The 24,540-nt window shown below is 44.9% G+C and overlaps 2 long non-coding RNA genes across 2 annotated transcripts in view; both read right to left on the bottom strand.

Moving 5' to 3' along the window:
- Positions 1–5,692: 5,692 nt before the first annotated feature.
- On the bottom strand, positions 5,693–9,509 carry LOC144827746 (uncharacterized). The gene is made up of 3 exons (XR_013610343.1): positions 9,471–9,509; positions 6,161–6,228; positions 5,693–6,074 (listed from the first exon to the last, which is right to left on the bottom strand). It is a non-coding gene; the product is annotated as an uncharacterized LOC144827746 (long non-coding RNA).
- A 6,351-nt stretch (positions 9,510–15,860) lies between these two features.
- The window catches only part of LOC144827745 (uncharacterized), a 126,700-nt gene continuing 118,020 nt past the window's right edge, over positions 15,861–24,540 (bottom strand). Inside the window, exon 3 of the long non-coding RNA XR_013610342.1 lies at positions 15,861–16,134. This is a non-coding gene — a long non-coding RNA (uncharacterized LOC144827745). The remainder of the gene's footprint in view (positions 16,135–24,540) is intronic.

Raw genomic sequence — 24,540 nt, 5'->3', positions numbered from 1 at the left:
GGGGATTGCATTGTAATACATTTTCGCTGACCTTCTGTTGTAAGGGCTATATTCAGTCAACAAGAGACCCCCACCATTAGACATTTCAAAATTTGGACAATGCCCTGAGGTTATTTTTATAAACCAATCCCAGGAGGTATTATCCCCGTGCACCTCCGGATGGAGGATCGAGAGAGCTTTTTCAGGAAATATTTGAAGACTTATCTTTTCCCCCAGGATACCTAGGAAAGAGGCGGTCAGGTGGATTTCTTGCAGTGACACCGCAGCGCGGGGACACACTGGCCGAGTGTAACCATGCGCTTTATAAATGTGCTTATTATTATTATTATTATTATTATTATTATTATTATTAGCCCAGGCTCATCATCCTTTGCTGATCAGAACAGGTTAGATGTGCTGACTGACCACGAAGCCCAGGTCTGACTGATGCCAATAATAACCAGTAGGGTTGATCCACCATCTCCGCGCTTATTGAGTGCATCCTTGATGGACGTTCATTTGGACAAAGAGGGGGCTCTGGCCTATGATAACCAGGTCCTGAAAATACTTAGGGCCCGATTACGATGTCGTACGGAAAACAGTCCAACTGAATTGGTTTGGGAATGCTGGGCTACCAGAGATGTATACCTTGAGGGGTTTGAGTGTCATAATATTCTTGCACCAACACCCAAAACGGGACACCCTCTGGTGATCTAACCCTGTGGGTGATTATTGCGGGGGGTTGTGTCAAGGCCATACCAACAAATCATGATAGCCTTCAGGTTATAAGATACAAAAGGGTAATGACCTGATTAATTTTTATAATAATGATTTTTACACAAAACCTAATATTACATTTATTAGCCTTTTGATTACATTACTGCCCTTAGAAATTCAAAGGAAGCGAATATAAGCCCAGTTGGAATATAACTGGGAGGTGATTTTAATAATGAGCTGGCCCCGCAGGACTCTTTTTTGGTAATCTCAGCAGAGGTCATGCTTGTAAGAGGGGCATAGAGCTGATGGGACATTTGACATCCCACACTCTGAGTAATGTTATGGACATTTCTGCTTTCAACTATAATGATATAATACAACCTGCGTTTAGAGTTATGGGTTGCGCTGTTATAATTGGTTATGTTTTTATCTCTTCCAATTTAGAGGAATTCTTTTTGTACGGTAAAGTTGTTGTAACACACCATGGGGATCACAACCCGATTGAAGTGGCACTCAAACTGAATGTGGTGCAATAAAACTTCAACCCTCTGATGCAGCGGAAACATGAGGAAAACATATATTCACCACACATCACCAAATTAATAACCACTTGACACTTCTGTCATGAACAACCAAAATTTGGCCCATACCTATAACTGGTCCTCCGATTAACCTTTTGAGAGTTGTCAGGGACTGACAATTGTTAAGACGGATGATACCCTCTTGTGAGGACCTACAACAAATGGAACATCCTACAAACCAACAAATTACATTAATCATGATCATCAATAATGACAGACTCAGTTTACTATTTCACTTAGCTTTATCTAATTCTTTGAAAGCATGTAAATGGTCATACAGTGGCACATTATCAAATCATAGATCATCACACAAGGAAAGCAATTCACAATAACATCTCATTTAAACGACCATGATCAATGCAATTACAGATCAACATACAAACCTAAGAAAACTATAGCACAGTGTGCTAGTAGTCTGAAGAGCAAATCCTCCGGCCGGAAAGGGAAAGCTGGGGCAATCTCACAGGGATATGAGTAGCAAAGTTAAAGAGTCAGGATAAGACAGCTCTAGCCATAGAAGAGCTTAAGAAAACAGCTCTCAGCTCACACGTAGTTGCTCACCCACGTCACGTCTGCCTCAGCTACACCGTGCGTAGTGCAGATTCTAACAATAATAATTATACTCCAAAGGTTAAATTCCATCCCTAATTTAGTAGCAAAGTCCAAGAAATTCACAGTTCTCATTGGTTCAAGAGCATAGGGTTTTCAGTCACACCACTTCCGTCGCCCTCTCTTTCAAGAGTTCTTTGTTAAGAGCCATGCTGTCATCTTCATCCTTCAACAAAGAAAACCATGATATTCCTCTTCCTAGACTCGTGCACATCTTTTAGATGATTTGCAACATTTACAATGCAGTTATCCACAAAACAAAACATTTCCCCGGACAGTAGGAATTCCGCACAATACTCCAACCATGTAGCCATCGACAAGAAAATAACTCAATAATCATAATGAAGGACAAATAAATTTGTCTGCAACAGCCAGCCTACATTAAAAAATCAAATTAAACCCTAACAGTGGTTTGATGCCTTCTCTCTAAAGCGTGCAGATTCTCTAGGAGAAATAAACAGATTCAGTTATTTGTTCACATTAAAAGCTCCATTTCATTAACTCATTTTGGTCTACATATTATTCTAATATTAACATAATCATTTTCAACGATTATTCTATGTAATTAATGTTACTCGTATAAAATTATTTTTGTCAACGTGTTTCATTCATGTTGCACAATTTAAAACGAAACCTCTTTAGCATTATTTCTCTGCTGTCTCTCATACAAATATCTTTTGTCGCCTACAGAAACCATTTGTCATTTTCCTTCCTTTTTCTTGATTCGCTACCCAAACACCCCATGTCAATATTATCTATGAGAATTTCACAACTCATTGTTAATGATTTCACACAAACTGAGGTTTAATTCAAGCAGTCTTATTTACCAAAAGCCTGCTCCATCACCTCAACGGATAATTTATGACTTGTGTGGTGAGGAGTTAACGCTACCCAATTACTTCACAAAGAGGTCATGGAGAACCTTGCACTGTTCGAGATTTGTCTGACAGTGCACAAACCCAATCATGAGGTAGTCTCCGCATTCTCTGATCTCTCTCTGAATATCAAGATGGAAGAATGAAACCTGCCCGATCAATCCCTCACAGCCCTAGATGGTTTACCCACAAATATTTATAAGTGAACGTACAATTGCATCAGGCCCTTGCGGCCAAGCCCAGGAGCCAACAAGAGGTGACCTCATTAAAGTAAAAATATAAGTTGGTTACCTCGCAGAGGAACTAAGAGCTATTGGCCAAACAATGAGATTCACTTGCCAAAATGGCATGCCAAAAGAACAGTAAACATTTCTGGGAAAACATAAAAGATATGCGAGTGATGGACCAGATCTTGACACCAATTAGTTGCAATAGAACTAGTGAAGCACGGGCTGCACATTTGTCAGCGATATACGCAGCTTCATCTTATGATAATCAGATATTCCAGCCGCTCATCTCTAAGGGACTATTGATTGCCGAAGTGGAGGAAGCCATAAAGTCTGGGCGGTAAGGCTCTGGGACCAGATGGAGTGCCAATAGATCTTATTTAATATAAACCAGATATTTGGGCCCGATCTTGCTTAATGTTTTTAATAATCTAGTTTGCTCCCTGTTACCAATCACATGGTCAACCTCCGTCATTGTAACATGTTTTAAGAAGGGTGACCGCTCCCAGCCTGGGTGCTACAGGCCCATTTCTTTGATAGAAACCACACTGAAAATCTTGGTAGGGTCCTGTAAAACAAAATAAAAGACTAGGCTGAGGAGAATTCCGTTCTGCACCCCTGTCAACATGGCTTTAGAAACAATGTGGGCATTGTAGAACAGTGTCTCAATCTGAACTTAATAGTTGAGAAATATACTATTGCCCAATGCTCACCAGCTGGCGATCATGGATTTGACTTCACCGTTTGACTATGTCAATCGATCACAACTGTGGTCTATCCTCTTAGAGAGCGGAATGGATGGTGCATTTTTTAGCCTATTTACACAGAGACATGAAAGCCAGGATTAGAATTAACACACACAGGGAAGTTTCTTATGATATTGATACTTTTAGAGGGGTAAGACAAGGTGTGTGTTTTAACCCGATTACTTTTTATCCTGTACATTAACAATTTACATGCTTTTTTAACAACCCTTACTAAAGACGTCCCAAGAATCAATGGCTCTATTCTTTCATCCCTAATATATGCAGATGATGCGGTCTTAATGGGCCACGCTCCAAAAGCCTTGTGCCTTTTAGTATGGGGCTTGGTGGATTTTATGGCATTCTTAGATTTATGCACTAATTTTAGAATACTTTTATTATGGCCTTTGGACTGAGAAAGCACAAAATAAATGCCCTCTCTGTCAGCAATCGAGGTTTACAAAGCACAAGCACTTTTTCCTTAATTGGGGCTGTTTTGTGTTGCTAACAGTCTGTGGTCCACTGCAGGACTAAGTTCTTGAAGTCAATTAATGCTGTACTTAGTTTACCCCAACCGAGGGGAGGTCTTTTTACGTATTTAAAAAAAAATTAAGGTTCAGTGTATACCCACAGCAACCTACACAGCAGGGGTTTGGGGGGGGAACATCCTTTACAACGCAACCGCTACAACGCGGTTGCGTTACGACGCAGCTTTAACAACGAAAGTCGTTACAACGACTTTCGCTGGAGGGCGCTCTAGGATAGGGGATAGTTTAATTTGCTATCCAACACCTTCCCTTCTATCCACGAGGACTGGTGTTGGAATAGTAAATTAAACTATTCACTATCAGCGCCCCCCAGCACAAGTTGTTGTAACGACTTGCGTTGTTAAAACTGCGTCGTAAAGGGACGCGTTGTAACGGTACGCGTCGTACCGTCATACATCCATTTGGGGTATCTCCAATTGCTGCAATATCCACAATGAAGAGAACAGTTTGTGTTGCAAGCCCATGGGTGCCCCAATCTCTTCGCCCCAATACGTGTGTCAGAGTAACCTAAAATTACACTGCATCGAAGATGACATTAGAGCCCACCCTGCTTTATTTTGGCTAGCTATATGGCATCCCTTACCAGAGATATCATAGCAGATTGCCTTAAATATGAGAAAGGTAGGATAGTCCATGGTCAGCAGGGGTGAGAACCTGCAAACAGAGGTTTAGCTATGGGCACGATTTTGACAAACCTAATGAGCTTGACACTGTAAGCAAAATGTAAGCCCCTTTAGTGTCCAATGTGTTCCCCAGATTGGCTTAGATTGGAGTGGGAATAGTACCTTTAACCACTTTTATGTCCAACGCTTTCCCAAAATTGATTTGGAGTGGAAATAGTAAATCTCTCCCCTTTAATGTTCTACACTTTCGACAAATTGGCTTACAGTGGGGTGACAATAGTAAATGTAACCCCTTCAGAATTCAAAGCCTTTCCCCAGTATGGTTGGATTGGAGTGGGAGTAGTAAATGTCACCCCTTTAGTGTTCAATACCGTCCTCAAGTTGGTTTAGTTTGGAGTGAGAATAGTACATGTAACCACTGTAGTGCCCAACACCTTCCTCAAATTGGTTGAGATTGGAGTGGGAATGGTAAATGTATTCTTTTTAGTGTCCAACACCTTCCCCAAATGGGTTTAGATTAGAATGGGAATAGTTAATGTCACCCCTTTAGTGTCCAACTCCTTTCTCAAATTGGTTTAGACTGGAGTGAAAATATTAATTGCATTATTTTATGTAATAAAGACATGTCACACTTTTTTTTAAAAACATATTTTATTAGATTTTGATAGTAACATGAGGGCAAAAGCCCAACAAAATCCACATATGGATATATAATTAAGAATTCGACCAATGTTTCGGATATCAAAGGGTACAATTTTTGTACATATAACATAAAATTGCGATAACAGTACACTGAACTCTGCACACAAGCTCTTCCACCCCACCCATATTGAGAGATAAATCACAGTTTCCCCACACACCCGAATAAACAGGACAGTATGACATATCCTAAAAGCTGCAACCCTCCTGTGAACCTACTTTTACGGGGATTGTGATGGTAAAGGGGGAAGGTCTATGCCCCCGTAATGTCAGAGCCAAGACGAAACCACAGGAACCGAAGATGGACCCAATGCCCCCCTACCAGTTCTCCACCCGAAAACCAGAAATCTTCTGAGCAGCGCACTAGCAATGGGGAAAGGGGAAGTGGATAGACAAAGAGAGACAGCCTGGCGTGGACAGTTGATGAGCACATGTTTGGATGAGCTGAGCTGGTACAATTCGATACGCTGTGCCTGCAGTGGATGATAAGAACTCATAAACATGCATACAACACTTTCATATAGTTTTCTACTATTTTTCTTTGTATAACATTGATTACCTAATCCCACCTGGCTATTGCTTCTCTCTATTTAAGTTGTGGTATGGCGAATGATGCTTCCTGTATCACTAGGGAAAAATTAATACATCACTATAGACTTAATCTCACACTCTATGTAATCATCTCAGTATTTATCATATAGTCTCTCTATTTACCTATTATACAGAAAACAACTCATTTATGTCAAACTGAGGAAATTCCTTTGTTGAATAATTAAATTGTGAATGTAATTAAGAGTCTCTATAAGGAATCCAATTTGCTTTACACTAGTCGTGGTATGAAACCATCATGACCATAGTGTTGCTCAAAACTGGTGTCGTAGACACCTCTCACCACTGCTGCCACCGGAAACTATTTACAACTGGAGAATTGCCACGAAGAACCTCTTCTGAATTACTTGACTCTTCAAGGTCCCTCGTTGCGCATGCGAGTTGGTTTTGTCCAAAAGATAAACGAATTTACTGTGACAAGAACAAGCAAATACAAAATACGGGGAACAACTGAAAGACGCGACTATTGAGGTCAAGCAGACAGTTGAAGTGCGCAGTTTGTGTTCAAACAGGGCGCGTTAAGCACCTGGTCTTGCGCGCGCTTTGACGTCTAGATCGCTGACTCCACTCGTTGTTAGGGTCAGCATCGGCCATATTGGATTTCTGAATAACTAGAATACTCCTTTTTAGAAAAAGTTTAGCAATCCTTAATTTGTACCTGGTGTGAACACATCTAAAACAAGAGTTTCCCTTGTTTTTTAGCCGCTGCAATTTTTGTGTTGTCAGACAGATCTTGACACTTAAGCTGCCCAACTGGACCAGATTTTCCTATGTTTTTGAGGACAACCCCTCGCCTGGAATACCGCCATTTCTGCGCCCATACACTTGTCTAGTTCTCTTCGCAACATTCCCAGTGTTGGCAGAGAAGTGCCTTTCCATAGCTGGGCAATGTCCTGTTTGGCAATTGTGAGGGTGAGGAAGAAAATATGCTGTTTGTAGTGGTTCCCACCTATATCCTCCGTGTTGTGGAGTAAAAACAAACAGGGATCGTATGGCAAGTCCCACAACAGCACCTCTTGGAGGAAAAAAGATATGTTACGCAAAAAGGGCTGTAGGGAAACGTAACTCCACACAGTGTGCAAAAATGTCCCCTCCTCTCTGTCGCATCGTAAACATTGTGGGGATGCCACTACTCCCATTTTCCAAAGACGGAGACAAGTATAGTACACGCGGTGCACATATTTAAACCTTATGAGACGGACTCTGAAGCAACCGCGGCACCACAGGGGATAGCTATCGCCTCGGCCCAATCGTCGTCTGTTAGGTCTGGGATGTCATTCTGCCATGCTCTCCTCATTTTGTGTAGTGTCGTTTTAGAATGTGTTGTCAGCGTTTGGTATATTTGTCTTATTTTGTGGGCGCCTAAATCCCTCATAAGAAGTCGGCCCTCCAATAGGTGGAATTAAGGGATGTCGGGAATATCGGTGAGCGAGGGAGCCAGGGCATGACCCAGCTGGAGATTCCTATAAAATTGGGTTTTGTAAAAATGGAACAGGCAATTGCTGAACTGATATGAGCACGGTGACCCGCACAATGTCTCCCAGGGTAGAGATGCCAATCAGGTTCCATTGGCGGAACCCACGTAGCGTAGCCACCGGACATAAATAAGTGCCATGCCACAGGGGCGTCGCCTGTCTTAGCCGCATATGCCAACCCATTCGGCGGACCGTGATTTCTATTTTTTATTTATTTTTTCAAATGTTATTATTTGTATGTTTTGACATTTTTTATTATATTTCTTGCACGTCAAAAAGAAACATTTCTATAAAAAGTAAATTGATGGCAATCAACCACTGCCATTTTAATGCATAATCAGCCCATATCATGACCACATCTTGCTCTTTAATGGGTGGCATGGTGATCAGTAGTATATTCACTTCCAATATTAAGGGCCCCATTACGATGTTGGGTGGAAGGCCATCCGACGGCTCGTTTGCGTCATTCCACCTGACAACCAAAGCATCGGGCCAACTGCTGTATCATGATTCTGGCAGACCCCCAGATGCCAGTGGGGAGAACCCGCTCTGCCTCCATCAGGCTCAAGGAGCCTTTCGGGGCAGTGGGAAGATTGTAATCCCCAAAATGGAGGCAGGCACCACTGTATGGATTACAATGCGTGTTTCCTACAGCCTTTTCTATGACAGTCCGACCGCCATAGGAAGGCTTTCATAAATGGACAGTGGGGGGCCCTAGCAGTGCCCCCATCACTCCGCGGTCTCCGTCATGACGCATGGGGGCACCTGTGTTGCCCCCCCAAACATCCATTCACCGTGTGGCAGGCACCGCATGGTGCCTGCCTCATGGTGCAAGGATGCTTAAAAAGTGTATATTTCCACCACAAGCAGCAATAAAAAGATACACTTTCCAACCGCTGTGAAAGCAGTTGCATCCTAATATGGGAAGAGGGACTGCCAACTCGTTGTTGGGTGGTCCCGCTTCCGACACAATGCTGATCACACGCTGGTCCAACTGGCATCGTAATGGGGCTCATAATTATTCATGCATGTTGCTGTCCCCAGTGAGATGTACCTTACGAAATTCATGTTTTTATTCTGGTATTGGGCTTGCAGTTTAAAAATAGTAAGCAATGTTTTGTTCTATAAAACTATTTGTGTGTATTGGGGCATAATATTTTGATGGGAATTGTTAAAATAGGTATTTTCCTTCATAACTTCTTAGAGTCAGGTCAGGTAACACTTAGTAATTTATTATTTCCCTCAGAATAAATCTGTGCTATTTCTGCATTGGCATGTCAGATCTGAACAAATTACCTGCTTGGCTGATTTCTATTAATTCATCGCATGCTGCATTTCCAAGACTGTCTGAAGGATCAAAACCATTATTTAATAAATGGATCCTATATTTTCAGAAGAATTAACTAATCATTTACCTCTTCGTTACAATCGCTTTACATACATTATTCATCAAGGATAGTTTTTCTGAAATACATGTCGAGACAATATGAAAGGATTTCTTAACAGACATACTTGAATGCATCAAACCTATCTACCTTTAAAATATTCTATCGCATAATAATTGCCAGGGAGGTTGCAAACAAGAACAATTATTGAGATGATTCCAAGCAGAAAATTAAATCCTTTACTACCAAATTAGTGAGCCAATTAAAAGAATATCTTGTTTGCAAGATAACACTGGTATTAATAGGCTATACGTACACAGAAACATAGATTACATAAAATGAGAACCAAATATTGAATTAATTAAAAATATAATAATGAGATACACAGCAGATGACTTACCTGTACTCAGAAAACTAAGATCAGATTAGAAGGAAACCTAACATTGATTTAACATTAAAAATGTAAGAAAGATATACAGGAGATGACTTACCTGCACACAAACACTTAGGGGCAGATTTATGTTAACTGGCGCATCCCCAGGGACGCGCCAGTTAATGTGCGCCACAGTGCGCCACAGCTCCGCCACCCATGGTGCGCCGCATTTACAATGCGGCGCACCATGGGGCAAAAACGGCACAGATGCGTGACGCATCTGTGCCGTAAAGGTGGCGCATTGCTGGAGTTGCGTCGCAAGCGCGACGCAGCTCCAGCCAGGCTCGGGGGTGCCCCATCTTAACAATGCTGCGTCAAGACCTACGCCTGCTTCAAGCAGGCGCAGGCTTTTGACACAGCATTGGCCTGAAAGTGACTGAGTGAAATCTTATAGATTTCTCTCAGCCACTTTTGCGAGGCGCCCCCGCCCCGGAACGCCCACCCTGCGCCGGAACGCCCACAAGCGGCGCAGGGCTTTACAACGTGACGCATCTGCCTAGATGCGTCACGTTGTAAATCGTTCGTAGGGATGCGCCACGTTTACGCCGCCTTGCGTGACGCAACAGCGGCGTAAACGTGGCGCAAGGCCTTCATAAATCTGCCCCTTAGATTATATGAGATGGAAACCTAACATCGAATTTATTTATTCAATGGTGTATTTCACTATATTTTATTAGTTGGTCGAAAACAGTCAATAGACATTGCCAAGGCTTTGTACAATTGAACAGAATAAGCTAGTCTGAGGACAAAAAGAAGAAATAAAGCACACAATATATGCAGGAAAGTGGTATTCATGATTAAAATCGTAACAGCAATCATTGCAGGGGTATGTAATGCACCTCTTCTCCTTTTTGCCCCTAAGTTGCAGAAATTGCTGCCTCCATTTTATTTATCTGAGAGAGATGAGACCACCACTCCTGAATAGTAGGTGCCAATAGACTAACCCAGCCTCCAGCGATACATAAACGAGTGACGAGAATTGCAATAGGTAAGATTAGAAAGATCCGATGATCAGCTTCTGGAGTATATCTCATCATGTTATTCCTAGTAAACAGGTGCATGTTACTTCCGAAATACTGGGATAGCTAGTTAGATTTGGTCATGTAGCAAGCACATGGGGCCTTATTATGAGTTTGGTGGTTGTCCTGTTGGCCCGCCACCGTCGCACTTACAGAAGGACCACCAAGCCTCTTGTGTACCTGCCCACCACATTATGACTGTAATCCAGGGTGGACGGGTGGTTCTGTGGCGCTTTCACACAAACGGCTGTGTAGGGCTCATAGGAGAGCCTTAACAGCAGACCCAAGCGGTGACAGTGCCTGCAGCACGTCCTGCACAGTGAGGCATGCACCATGTCATGCATGCCACACGGAGCAGAAACAGGGGTGCGCAACATGTGCCACCCCGCATGACCCACAGGCCCAGATCCGGCCAGGGGCCCTGTTAAGGCCCCCTTTCCTGTATGTTGGCTATGTTGGATATGTAGGTTGTAATATGCTCAGCGGTGTCGGTCTTGGCACTGCCAGGATATTGAGGCCAATTGCAGACCGCCAGCACTGCAGGATCCTTTATCCTGGAAGAGTCAGTGGTCTCATGGTGGTCTGTCACACTCCAAAAACGGTGGTCAGACCGCCACCATGAGTACGGTGATCCCCATACTCGTAATAAGACCCTTTATCAATATCTCTGGCTTAAAGTCCACATTTCAGGCACTGACCCCTGCTGCTAGTATTGATATTAGCCAACTTATCAATATTCTCCAATTCTCCAGGCTATTATAGAACACTAGCAGCCCGTCCCGACGTTGTCCGTGTATGAAATAGAATGCGTGTAATGTGTGTATTTGGCAAGGGCAATTTATTTTAAAATCTCGCGGTTAACAAAATTTTTTGTTTCATTAGAATAGGGACGGAGAAGGCCCAGCAGCAGCCCTGGTTGATGTTAGCAGGCAGGTGTAATTGGTGTAGTGATCCGCCGCCTGAGGCGGCTATAGCCCTGGTTGATGTTAGCAGGCGCGTGTAATGTCGTTGAATGAGAGAGTTATCAGCCGCGGGTAAATCCGTTTAATGAGAGAGTTGAGTGACAGCGAGTAGGAGAGGCTGCAGTAATTGTCCCTGCAGACACGCTCATTTGCGTGTTCCCCCGCTTGAGGCCCAGATGCAGGCCTGTTTGATGTTAGCAGACGCGTGTTCCCCCGCTTGAGGCCCAGCTGCAGCCCTGGTTGATGTTATCAGGCGTGTGTAATTAGTGTACTGATCCGCCGCCTGAGCCCGGATAGAGCCCTGGTTGATGGTAGCAGGCGCGTGTAATTTCGTTGAATGAGAGAGTTCAGTCACAGCGCGCAGGAGAGGCTGCAGTAACGTTACTTACCAGGCCTCCAGGTGAACGGGTTTGTCACGCCCCCAGCACACGGCCACAGCAGACGATCTTCTGATTAATGTACGACCCACATGGCATGAAGGGCGGAACTTAGCACACGCCCCCAGGGTTTCTCATGCCCCCAGCGTGCCCCTTGATGCTGCACAGCAACGTAATTGGCGCTTGTATGTACGACTCACATGGCATGAAGGGCGGACACACGCCCCCAGCATTTGTCACGCCTCCAGCGTTTGTCACACCCCCAGCACACGCCCACAACCCACAATGTGATGGCCGTACCACACGCCCCCCAGCGTTAGTCACGCCCCCAGCCCACGCCCACAGTACAATGCAGACACACCCACAAGGGACTACTTTGCCTGCACAGTTCTTTTACCTTTTAAATGTATAGAGGAGTTGGCCTAACGGCTAAGACGCTGGACCTTGGACCTGGGGATCTGGGTTTGAGTCTTGGTAACGACGCTAAACATCCTGTGATTCTGTGCAAAACACTTAATCTCCCCGTGCCTAACAAAAATTAATGTGTGTCCTCATGTAATGTAACTGGTGCTATGTAAAGCACTCTGATACCTGTTTCAGTTTGGGTCAAGTTTGCGCTATATAAAACTCTGCAAAAAAAAATATATATATATATGGTGGCCGTCTGCATAGCCTATGTCCTTCTTCTGCAACTGCCCTTTCCAACGCTGTATTGGGTGGTGTGATTGGTGCTGTGGTTACTGAGATTACCCGCCTCAAAGGTTTCGGCTTTCTCTTTATAATATTAGTATGGATGCAGAACAAACTTTTGACAATGTACCCTGTAAAGGCCTAGCACCTGACCTACTATCCCTAATTATTATATATACCATGGAATCCCCCATCAATCATGTGTGCACACTGTTAATGCACCCAGTGACACAGTGCAATCCAATACAGGATTATGACAACAATAAATCGCAAAGGTGCACCACTTAGTAGTAACACAAGATAGAAAATTAGAAAAATAATAAATTGTCCGGGTCCATAGAGTTTTTTCTTTAAGTCTCTTCTTTTATTCTCCATACCGTCTTCGCTCTGCTGGAGGTGCTTTGGGTCGGTTTACAGCCGGATTGAGGCTTGATCGAGTGATTGCCCTATTTACCCCAGGCCCGCCTTATTGTGTTGAGGCCTCATGAATGGTTCACACAAGTGTTATTACACCTTGGATTCTCTCTCCTATCAAAAGAGAAGCACCTATTTCTGTTACATTTATTCCTGCTGAAACTAACTTGTAAATTCTACTCGTCAAACTTATTCACCGCGGATACTCCGATGTTGACATCCCTCAGGAGTGCCTAGTTGCTTGTCTCTATGCCCTGAAGAAGTCCATTACTGGACGAAACACGCTGGCTGTGTGTGTTTTTTATCAAAGAATATTGTGAATAAAAGAAGAAACTTAAAGAAAAAACTCCATGAACACTGACCATTTATTATTTTTTTAATTATCTTTCTTATGTTACTATTAAGTGGTGCACCTTTGTGATTTGTTTTTATACTAGAACATGCAGCTGGTTTTAAATTGCAAGAACTTCAAGCTCACTAACACCACAGATGCATTTATTATATCGAATGCTTCCAAAATATCATTTGGACACACTGACCAATCTTACAGCTCCACTTATGCCCTAAATTATTTAAATTATCCATTCTATCACTGTTCATGATTCTATAATAATCACTAATTGTTGATTTACACTCCGTATCATAGATCTCAAAATCTTAGGCTCAACAGACGCTGGTTTGTAACTACTTTTTTCTAATAAATAAACTTATATTTGTGGATATTTTTTTGAAACACCAAGGACAGAGTTGGACTACCCGAAAGTGGTGCAGAAGAGAAGATAAATGGGATTCAGAATGCAGTACAGATGCCTCCTCAAATCTTATAGATACCTGGAGCCACATGCTGCCCAGACATAAGTTTTTAAGTCATGTGATTAACCATCAACCTCGATTAGGACGGAGCTTGATATATGAAATGGCGCGTCAGGCTCTTGTAGCACCAAATAAAGCTACTAATTGCGCCATCTAGACGATTAAAATGTGTGCGACGTGCACAGAGGAATAGTCGAAATAGACACATTCAGGAAGAATATTCATCTTCCCTATGCTTCAGCGTCGCATGCTGATTGGTTTTTGATTCCAGGCCGCAACCTGGCTATCCACTGTTGTAGAAGTTGTTCATATTTTATTTTGATAATCTGACTACCCTGACTGCATAATCTAACTCTCAGATATGTAGCTATTTTTACTTCCCCGGGAATTGTTATATCAATTTGCGTGCTGAGAAGTATTTAGGGGTTTAATAGATTAGGTCTATATCCACAGACATACCAAAATCTCTCGGCTTCAATTGAGACATTCAGAATTGCTTGGGATGGGTCTGTTGAGAGAACAGTTACATCATTGGAGTATGCAGTGAGCTTCAATTCCAACCGATTGAACATTACTCGATAGATCCTTTGATTATTAACAAGTTAAATATTGAATTAATATAAAGAAGTAAGAATGAGATATACAGGAGATGACTTACCTGCGTACTGATTTTTATCACCGTTACTCACATAATCCCACTAAATTCAGACGCCAAACAAATTAACAAAACATGTCTCACTATATATTGATGATATCACACTGTTCCTTGGGAGCTGAAGTCAGATTCACTTTTCTGTTATTTTGCAGAAATCAACTTTCATTGCAAAGCAACTGGTATATATACAAAATTGTTTCTAATTTGTGACTGCAACAAGCATTGTAGTTTGAAAAATTGATTTAATGCAACCTTGAATTAACAAAGAGGATTTGTCCAATATAGAGTGTGCATTCTGTGTGTCACATTTTGTATTCTGCCTTAACATATGCACGGCATGGACACAGCCTGGTTAGACCATATGCATTCTTGGTTCATACAAGGATGATCACGCATATGCAACATCTCTCATACACATATATCCTATCCCTGGTTCCCATCTGGAGAAGAAGATGCAGGAGAAAGAGCAATGCTCACAAGTGACCATCATCAGCAGCAGCCATAGAAAGAAGAAATGATTGCCATTGCATGCATTGACCCCTCCCTGTACACCAATAGGAAGAAGTAAAATTATTGAAATGTGACATTATATTATTCTAATTAATCGGATGTTCTGAAGCACCATTCCATCAGGGACAATGGCCTCCTGGTCATCCCAAAGAATGAGAGAGTGGATCTAGCTGGATGGGTTGAACATACATGATATGCCAAATGCCCAAATAGAACTTAATAGCCCTTGTTTGAGATGTTTGTGCAATTTCACAAGGTCTTCACTTCTCCAGCTACGATGCAGTGACTGCAGAGCTCTGATCCTTGAATGTAAAACTCCCTGCCTACTCATATGGTACAACCAAAAGGAGGAACAATAAGCAAAGATTTGGAAGAACAGGTAATGCGGGGGTTGGAATGCATTTTTTTTACGTTTGCTTCCAAAAATGTGGTCAATGATTGTGGAAAGCCTACTATGCCATGCAATGAATTACACAGAGATTTAAACACTGTCTTCTTGTTGACTAGTAGTCGTGGTAGCAAAAGAAGTGTAGAATGATAACAATATATGTAATCACTTTTTATTCCAGACAGAACCGTAGCCTAGCGAGTTCTCTGCCTGGCCGAGTGCATTCTATTTCCAATTTCAAGTCTGAACTGAACAAAGACATTTAATACCAAAATATAAAGCCAGATTGTTTCTCAATTGCACAGGTGCAAAAAGAAAGTTGTGTAACAGATTTGATTTGTGTTCTCAAAGGGCCCTCTGCATTATTTAGAGGTCGAGGATCCTGGCTTCTAAGGTTTGGACACACACCCGTCAAGCTTGGATAAGTCCTGGCATTGCAAAGAGCGTGAGAGGGCACCGGATCTTTGATAGAAACATATTGATTCTATTTACTTGCACAGATCAATTCTACAGCTTATTAAAGGCAAGGAAGATGAAACTATATGGAACTATCTTTGATTTCTGCCCCAACAGCAGCAATTATCAGCAGAAACGGCGATATGAGGTCAGCAAGAGCAGCGTCACCAAAGCAGTCCTGGGAATGTCCTTTTTGTTGATTTAAAGAACAAAAATGGCGAAGAGACACAAATATTGAGCAACTTCCATCTTGAATGGCTTGACATGAAGCTAACTTGAACATCTTACAGGCCAGTATTAGAAAAACGATTCAGGCGATTCAATTTAGAAGAAGAGAGAAGAAAACTCTAAATCAGAGGAGAAAAAAAAGAAATACCTTAAAGAAGGAAGAACAAAGTGAAAATAAATGCAACTTCAACATTAAATAGAACATGGTCAAACAAGACTGAATAGAGAAATAAACAATTAATACTTTAAATGAAAATAAGCTACTCTCTTCAAGCAAGTAAAATTTGTTTCTCCCATGAAGAAGAAAGGAAGAGCCATTATGTTCCACTCCTTGTATTTAGTAAAATGTAGATTTTCTCTGTGTAAGCTGGTATTTTCCTAATTTTATAGCAAGGCAAAGAAGTGTTGTTATATGGCATGTTCATAGCATGAAAAGTATCAGATTCATTGCTTGCTCAATTGTTGTTTAGTAAAAAGTGCTAAAGGGTGAGGTGTTAAGCCACTTTACTACACCAAAGGCATCATCCACACTCCACCACCTGCAAAACAGGCATTCAAAGTCATAGCTCCGTAGGCAGAGTTGGTGCCAAATCTGTAGATTCCTATTGAACTAGAGCTAAAATGGCCGCTTAGCAGGATATCCCTGTTGAAGCTCCGGGGAAAGGAATCACAAAGTTGTGAAAATTCTTGCGTATGCTCCCCAGCCATCCCTTCGCTCGACACGCTTGAATAGAGGAACATCGCCACAATTGAAAACTTGCTACTGAGCTGAGAATATCCGTACCTGGTTCATGCGGCTAATCGTCTTGGGAGAAGATCAGACTTGTGCCCGGTGTGTTGTAGAAGCAGCGCACCAGAGCATCCAGCTGATCCCAAGGAGTACTCTGGCCTGAACGGTTGGCCGAACCGTTGCTGGAGCTTGTGACCGGCGTCGGCTCTGCTGTGGGGCTCATGGTCGTCTCGGGTTGAAATCTGAGTTGGCACCAGGCTGGCGCAGATACTGAGCTTCGACTCCGCTGCCTCTGGTGAGACCCTTACTTCGAGGGACGTGGTTGTGTAGTTGGGGAGCCCCGGCACCGCTGCCTCTGGTTGTGGGTCCCCAGCCATCATGGGACGCCGCAGGTGCTGGTGTTGAGCTCCGACGTCGCGACCACCGGGTGAAACCCCCTCCCTCACGGGCCGTCACTCGCGTCATGCGCCTGTGCCAGTTGCTTTTTGCGCCATGCCCTAAACTTTGATTCGGGCTCCGTGATCTGCATGACCAGCGGGAATCATCAATGTCCCAGGGGTGCCGTTGGCAGAAGACGGGCTGAGACGCTGCCTTTGGGTGTGGGTCAGACAACCCCACTACGCTGGATTGACTCCCTGCTTTGTTTAATTTGGATTGCCTGGTTGCTGTTGGGTCACGGTTGGGTGCGGCATGACGGCCCGCTTCTCCTTCACGGCTTAAATTGTAATGTGTATTTAATTAATTATTTGCGTTTACCGACTCAGTGAGCCCGATTTTACATTTATTTATTTTATTTATGCATTTTTATATAGCGCGGACTTTACCCGAAAGCGTCAGAGCGCTTCACAATAGGAACACAAATGATACATGATGAGAACATTACACAGGAACTGATTACAAAAGTAGCCGTTACGTTACATAAGGTAAAAGTGACAATTGTGAGCAAATAAAACACATGAGGTAGTAAAAATTGTGAGCAACCAAAAATACATGAGGTAGTAAAGAGTGCACAAGAGGAAAAAGTGACAAGTGTGCAGGATATAAGAGAAAACAAAGTATAGTTTGAGGTATAATACTGCAATATGAGCTAGACACTCAGGCACAGGAAACAAGCGTTACGTAGGCAAAGGTGGCACTTGTGCAGGTATCAAAGGCAAAAACATGTGAGAGGTAGCAAACCGTGTGTTACAAGGGCCAAGTGGTGTGTGCATGTTACAAAAGGGTACCAAACACAAGTACATGGGAAATACTGCATAAAGAAAGGCAGGCATTCCAACCACAAGAACACACTGGGAAAGCACTTCCAAGGTGAGTAGGTTTTTCAGTAGTGGGAGGTCTTCCTTCAAATAACAAAGAGGACGTGAATTACTTTTGGAGGTGTCTCTGGAGGAGGTGAACTTTGAGGTCCCTTTTGAAGGCCTGGGAGGAGGCGGTGGTCCGGAGCTGAGGCGGTAAGGAGTTCCAGATTCTCACTGCGTTGCCTGAAAAGGATTGGGCCATCGTTCTTTCCTTCTTGAAAGTGGGAGGTTCAAGCAGAAGGATCTCCGCATTGCGTGAAGGTCTAGAGCCTCCAGAGAGTTTCAGTTTATTCGCCAGGTAGCGAGGAGAGGAGGAGTGCAAGGCTTTGTGGGTGATACAGGCGGTCTTGTAGATAGCTCTAGCCTCGAGGGGAAGCCAGCGGAGGGTGGATAACATCGGTGTGATGTGATCGCTTCTTTTGGCCCCATAAATGAACCGAGCTGCAGAATGGAAAACAGACTTAAGTGGGGATAGGTGAGATTTGGGGAGGCCAGTAAGAAGAGAATTGCAGTAGTCTAGTCTGGAGAGGACCAGCGATTGCACCAAGGTTATAAGGTCCTGCTCCGGGAAGAAGCGACGGATTCCCCAAAGAAGGCGCAGTTGGTATTGAGCAGATTTTGCAATGGAATTGATGTGGGGAGTTAGATTGAGTTTTTTGTCTAGTATGACACCAAGGGATTTTGCGCTGTCGACAATGATGGGTTTGTTGTTCAGCAGATTCATCTGATCCATCCATGATTGAACCGGGGGAGGAGAGAGTGAGGAGGAGAAGAGGATGAATTCAGTTTTGGAGGGATTCAGGATCAGTTGGTGAGTTGACATCCAGTTTTGAATGGAGTCGAGAGTAGAACTTAGGATGGAGAGATCGTGAGTGGAGGCAACCTTGAGGTAGAGTTGAGTGTCGTCTGCATAGAGGTGATAGTGAATCCCGGATTTGCTTAGGAGATTTCCCAGTGGTTCTAAATAGAGATTGAACAATGTGGGTGCAAGTATAGAGCCTTGGGGAACACCTTGACCTACCGCCACAGGAGAAGAAAGACTGTTCGCTATTTTGATCATTTGAGATCTGTCCGAGAGGAACGATGCAAACCATTTAAGCACAGTGCCCTCCATGCCCATTCTCTGTTGAAGAATATTGAGGAGGGTATTGTGATTGACAGTGTCAAAGGCTGCAGACAGGTCAAGGAGAATTAGAAGACAGGACCCCCCTGAATCGAGTATCCTCAGCGCGTCATCAACCACTTGCAGTAGGGCTGTTTCAGTGCTGCAGTTTTGGATGAATCCCGATTGACAGTTGTCAAGAAGATCATTGTCCTTGATATGACAATAGAGTTGTTTTGCTACACATCACCACGCTCGATGGAGAGGAGGCTTCGCGCTGCCTAATTGGAGAGGCTCTTGGCAGTTCCTTGTTGAGGTCTGATGGGATCATCGGCGTTTCCCCTCTGCTGCTACCTCATCTGCCCTGATTGATAGTGACTCCTGGATGCTGGGTTTAACCAGCGGTCTGGACCCTGACATTCTTGGCCTGCCTGCTGACGTGACTCTCTCTGTTTGTGAAGCAGCATTTAACAGACAGTGACAGCGGTCTTACTGACCTTGTCTTGTTTTTAGGGGATGGTGGCCCTCACTCCTGGTGCCCATTTTGTTTGTTTTTAATTGTTTAGTTTGCCATTTTGTCTCCCTTCCTCAAGCCCAGAGACGAGGCCCCCTACCTTTGACCTGAGGCTTTGGCAGTAAGGAAAATAGAAAAAGGACTTTCTCCTCTGCACTTCTAGGGCAGCCATCTTGGAATTGAGCCCTCACTAATGGCTATGCCAATCTGCTATGGTCCCCTTTTCTGGAGTTGGATCCACTGCACGAAACGCCTAACTGTTCTGAGTCAATTAACCTATTATTTTACGTCACTTTATGTTGTGGTTATTATTACATCTTCCTGCAGACTATTATTTTTGACTCCAGGTGATATTTACCCCTCTGTTATGTCTTTTAGGTCTGAGTGTCTCCCTTGTAATTTAGCCTGAACTGCAACACAATATTATGAATCCCTTGCCATATATACACTCTAAGAATCTGCCTCATGTCGATTCTTCAATGCACTAATTCATGTCCTGCAATCTGGCCTAATGCTGCGGCAGGACCTTATCAATCTTATATCTGATTATGTCTTGTGATTGTAAGTGTGAGTGAGCAGCCTCATGTCATTTTTATTTTTCATTTTTATTCTTATGTTATATTTGCACTCTTACTGATCTGCCTAATTTTGACTTTTTATCGCACTGAGTTCTTCTTGTAATACAGACGAAACATCTGTGGGATATTATTATTCATATGTTTGAGGGTTTACTGTAACACAATGTTCCTCATTCTGATTCTTTAAAATAGTGAATGAATCTTTATATGGGACTCGACTGTCCAGTACACCTTCACCTCTCTGTGCCCTAATGAATTGTCAATGCCTGCTGTCTTTTGCTAACCTCTCTCTTGCCCCCTTTTTTTCATCTTTCTTATTTCGCCCTGGCTTGTAACTGATCTTTTCTCGCCCCCTCATTCTCACATGCTGCATGGTTCCTCTCAGTCTACTAATTCACCTTTCTTGACCCTCCCATATCTCCCCCTTTACATTCCCTTAGAACGCCTTGCCCATCGCTCACCCTCATAACTCGCCCCTCTCCGGGGTTTACTCGAGCCTCTAGCTTTCTCTCGGTTCTCCCCAGGTTCTCTCCCCCTCCTCTCCACGCCCCATCCCTCTTTCCCTCCCTCACTTCTCTTCTCTCCCCCCTGGACATTTCTTGAGGATTAACATGCTTCCCCGTAATCACCCCCTCACTACACCGGATTCACCCATAACTAAACATGGCCCCAATTGTTGGACCATCCTATACCCCCTAACCTCTCAAAAAATGCTAAGAAGAATTTTAAACATGAATTATTAATTAGTCACCAAGAAACCTTATTTGCGGATAACTACCTCAGTCTCACCTCCTGGATAAAAAACAACTACATCTTCTACTCCAAACGTCCCTCCAAATGGAAAAGTATCTTCCTTAACCACCTTCCCATCTCAAAATCATCCAAAATCCCATACTGTCTAAAACTTTCTACCTCCCCCTCCCCGGTTTTTCAAGGCGAAATTGACATCTCTATTTTCAAATCTGGCAACATCCTCATCCAAGCCTCCGAAAAACACCTCAGCATCTTTGAAAACCATTACAGCACCTTATCTTACCTTCTATCGAAATTTTCCTCCAACCCTCCAGCCTCCCTCTCATAGGTTGACCTCCCTCCCATTCTCTCTACTACTTCCACCCCCTTCTCTCTGACACTTCAATTACCGTGGATGTCTCTGAAGACCTCACACACCATATCCCTCACATGTACCACTTCCCTCCCACGTCAATTACCTTCCCTCCCTCTAAGTACCCTACAGCCCCCCTGCCACTCAAACTTTACCTCCTCCTCTTGATTTGTTACCTCCTTACTCTAATTCCCCCCTTTTATCTTCTCTTTCATCCCACCGCCCATAAAGTCGATCTCTCTTCGGCCCAATTACTGACTCCAATTGCTCCCTCTCATAATGACCCTCCCCCAACCAGGACGTCTGCCCTACTCACTCTCCTCACGCACCCTTTCCTCCCCATAACTCTCAATGGGTGCCAGTGAATCTCCTTTCTCTCCTCCCTCCCCTCCCTTCGTCCTCCTTCCAGAACACCCCTCTCCAACCCCCTCCTGCGCTCCCACCCCGCCCCCACCACAGACCTCCCATCCAGACTATCTCGGAACACTGTCCTCTCCCCTCAGACCTCCCTGACTTCGTCCCTACCCCTCTTTTAACTCAGACTCTCTTCAACATCGAACTCCATCTCGCTAACCTTTCGTTTGCACTTACATCCCTCAGGAATGACGCCAACTTCCTCTACGCACTCAATAGTCCCAACCACTCTATTCCCCTGGGCTCTGCCCAAACCAACACCACATTCCTTCAACAACGGAGATCTATCAACCTCTGTAATCATTCAGATAGTACATCACATACCGCTAGCCAGCTCCCCTCTCCTGATCTCAGTGTTCTTGGCCACTCTTTCCCACAGAACTCTCTGATTACTGACCCCCCTGTCCCCTAAGCATATATCCCTGTGATCCTTGGAACAAATAGAATGCCAACCTCCCCAGCTTCCCCTAGGTTGCCACCGCAACTTACCACTATCCATTCTATCCCCCACCTAAATCCAATCCTAATCCCCTTTCCTGCATGCTGGTTAACTGTCGCTCTGCGGCCTGCCATGTGATTGAAATTTCAGAAACCATCCTTAGTGAAACCATCGACATCGCCTTTCTAACCGAAACTTGGCTTAATGATCACTCTTCTTCCACTCTTGACCTGCCCTCTCCCTCTGGCTACTCCATCCTCAGAAAAGATAGACCGGAGATAATTGGAGGTGGGCTTGCCATAATCTATAAAAACGAACTCCAACTCTCACTTGTGCAGAGCTCTGAACATTCTACTTTCGAATACCTCGGAGCTGAACTCCGAGTGCATGGTTCCCTGCCAATTCGTCTTCATATCTACCACCCCCCTAGTGAGTCACTTCCCTTTGTAGAAGAATTATCCAACCTTCTTTCTTGATCCTAGCTTTTCAATTCTATAAACCTCTTCCTCTGGGACTTTAACCTCCATTGGAACCAAAAGGACGATCCTTTGGTTAACCTCCTTACAGATCTACTTGATATTAATGACCTGAAACAACTCTGCCATTCGCCTACTCACACAAAAGGAGCAACTCTGGACGCTATCATTTCAAGCGCTGATTTGGCATCCCTTTCCTCCATCGTACCCATTGACTGGTCTGACCATCACCTTATACTTTTCACGATCTCTAACAAAATGCTACCCCCTCCCCACAAACTCAAACATAAGAAATTTACTAGAAATGACCGTCTTATTCCCCCGGGCGAACTGGAATCTGAAATCACAGACCGCTCAGCCCTCTACAGGGCTTGGTCGCCCCACTCACTGCTGCCGCTCCTGCCTGCAGATTCCTTCGCTCGCTTCCCGCTGCTCCTGGGAATTTCCCGCTGCCCGCTGCTTCTTGGAATTTCCCGCCGCTGCCTCCCTGCGGCCCCGCCCCCCTGTGATTCCATTCGCTGCCCCACTCCCGCCACCCAGCTGCTCCTCCCTCCCGGCTCCTTACTTATGACGCCCCCAGAGCGACCGCACAGCGGACGCGCGCAGCGGTAGCGCCGATCGAGCGCCGAAGGTGCGCCAAAGGTAAGCCCGTCTGCGCCTGGCCCGCGCCCAGCGCCAGGACCCCTGGCCCTCCCCGCCGAGGCAAGACGACCCGACTGACCTACGACGCCGCCACTCTCAACGCACTCAATGCCGGCCGGACCCACGCCTGCTGCCGAGCCACCCCGAGACGCACCCACGGACCCTTCACCTGCTGCACCTGCAAGTTCACCTGCCTCCGAACCTGCCCCGCACCCGCCAAGACAAACACCAGCAGCAAACACCTCAAGTGCATCCTGATCAACACCCTCTCCGTCCACAGACACGCCGTGGAACTCTGGAACCTCCTCGACGCTACATCACCGGATGTCGCCTTCCTCACGGAAACCTGGATGAACGCCTCCTCTGCACCCGACATCGCCATCGCCATCCCGGACGGGTACAAGATCATCAGGAGGGACCGCACCAACCAGACCGGAGGTGGCATCGCCATCGTCCACAGGAACACCATCCGCATCACGACCGACGCCAACGACTCCTTCACCGCAGCCGAACATCTCCACTTCCAGATTCACACCGACCCTAAGACGACCCTCAGAGGCACCCTCGTCTACAGACCCCCGGGACCACGCACACAATTCAGCGAAGACATCACAGACTTCATCAGCCCGCACGCCCTCCCCTCCACTGACTACATCCTCCTCGGGGACCTCAACTTCCACCTGGAGAACAACAAGGACCGCAACACCACCGCCCTGCTGGAAAACCTCGCCAACCTGGGACTCAAGCAACTGGTCAACACCCCCACCCACTACGCCAGCCACACGCTTGATACCGTCTTCTCTTCCAGCAAGTACATCACCTTCAGCCACGCCACCGGACTCCACTGGACCGACCACAGCTGCGCCCACTTCAGCTTCAAAAGATCCACGACCCACCACCACCCACAACAGGTACCTCACAGGAATTGGAGCAAGATCACCGCAGACCAGCTCACCACCTCCCTCAGCCAGAGCCCACCCACCAACACAACGGACCCCAACGAAGCAGCCCGCAACTTCACACAGTGGCTGACCGCCTGCGCCGACGACCTCGCGCCACTAAAGAACCCTCCCAGCAGACCCAGAAGCAAGAAGGCATCCTGGTTCACCGACGACCTCAAGGACTCCAAGAAGACCTGCCGCACCCTCGAGAAAGCCTGGCTCCTCGACCGGACCACCGACAACATGACCGCCCTCAAACACGCTACCCGCAAGCACCACCAGCTCA

This window comes from Lissotriton helveticus, chromosome 4_1 (assembly GCF_964261635.1).
Source record: "Lissotriton helveticus chromosome 4_1, aLisHel1.1, whole genome shotgun sequence".
Lineage (NCBI taxonomy): Eukaryota > Metazoa > Chordata > Amphibia > Caudata > Salamandridae > Lissotriton > Lissotriton helveticus.
The sequence above is the reverse complement of the archived record's forward strand: the minus strand, read 5'-3'. Positions and strand labels throughout refer to the sequence as shown.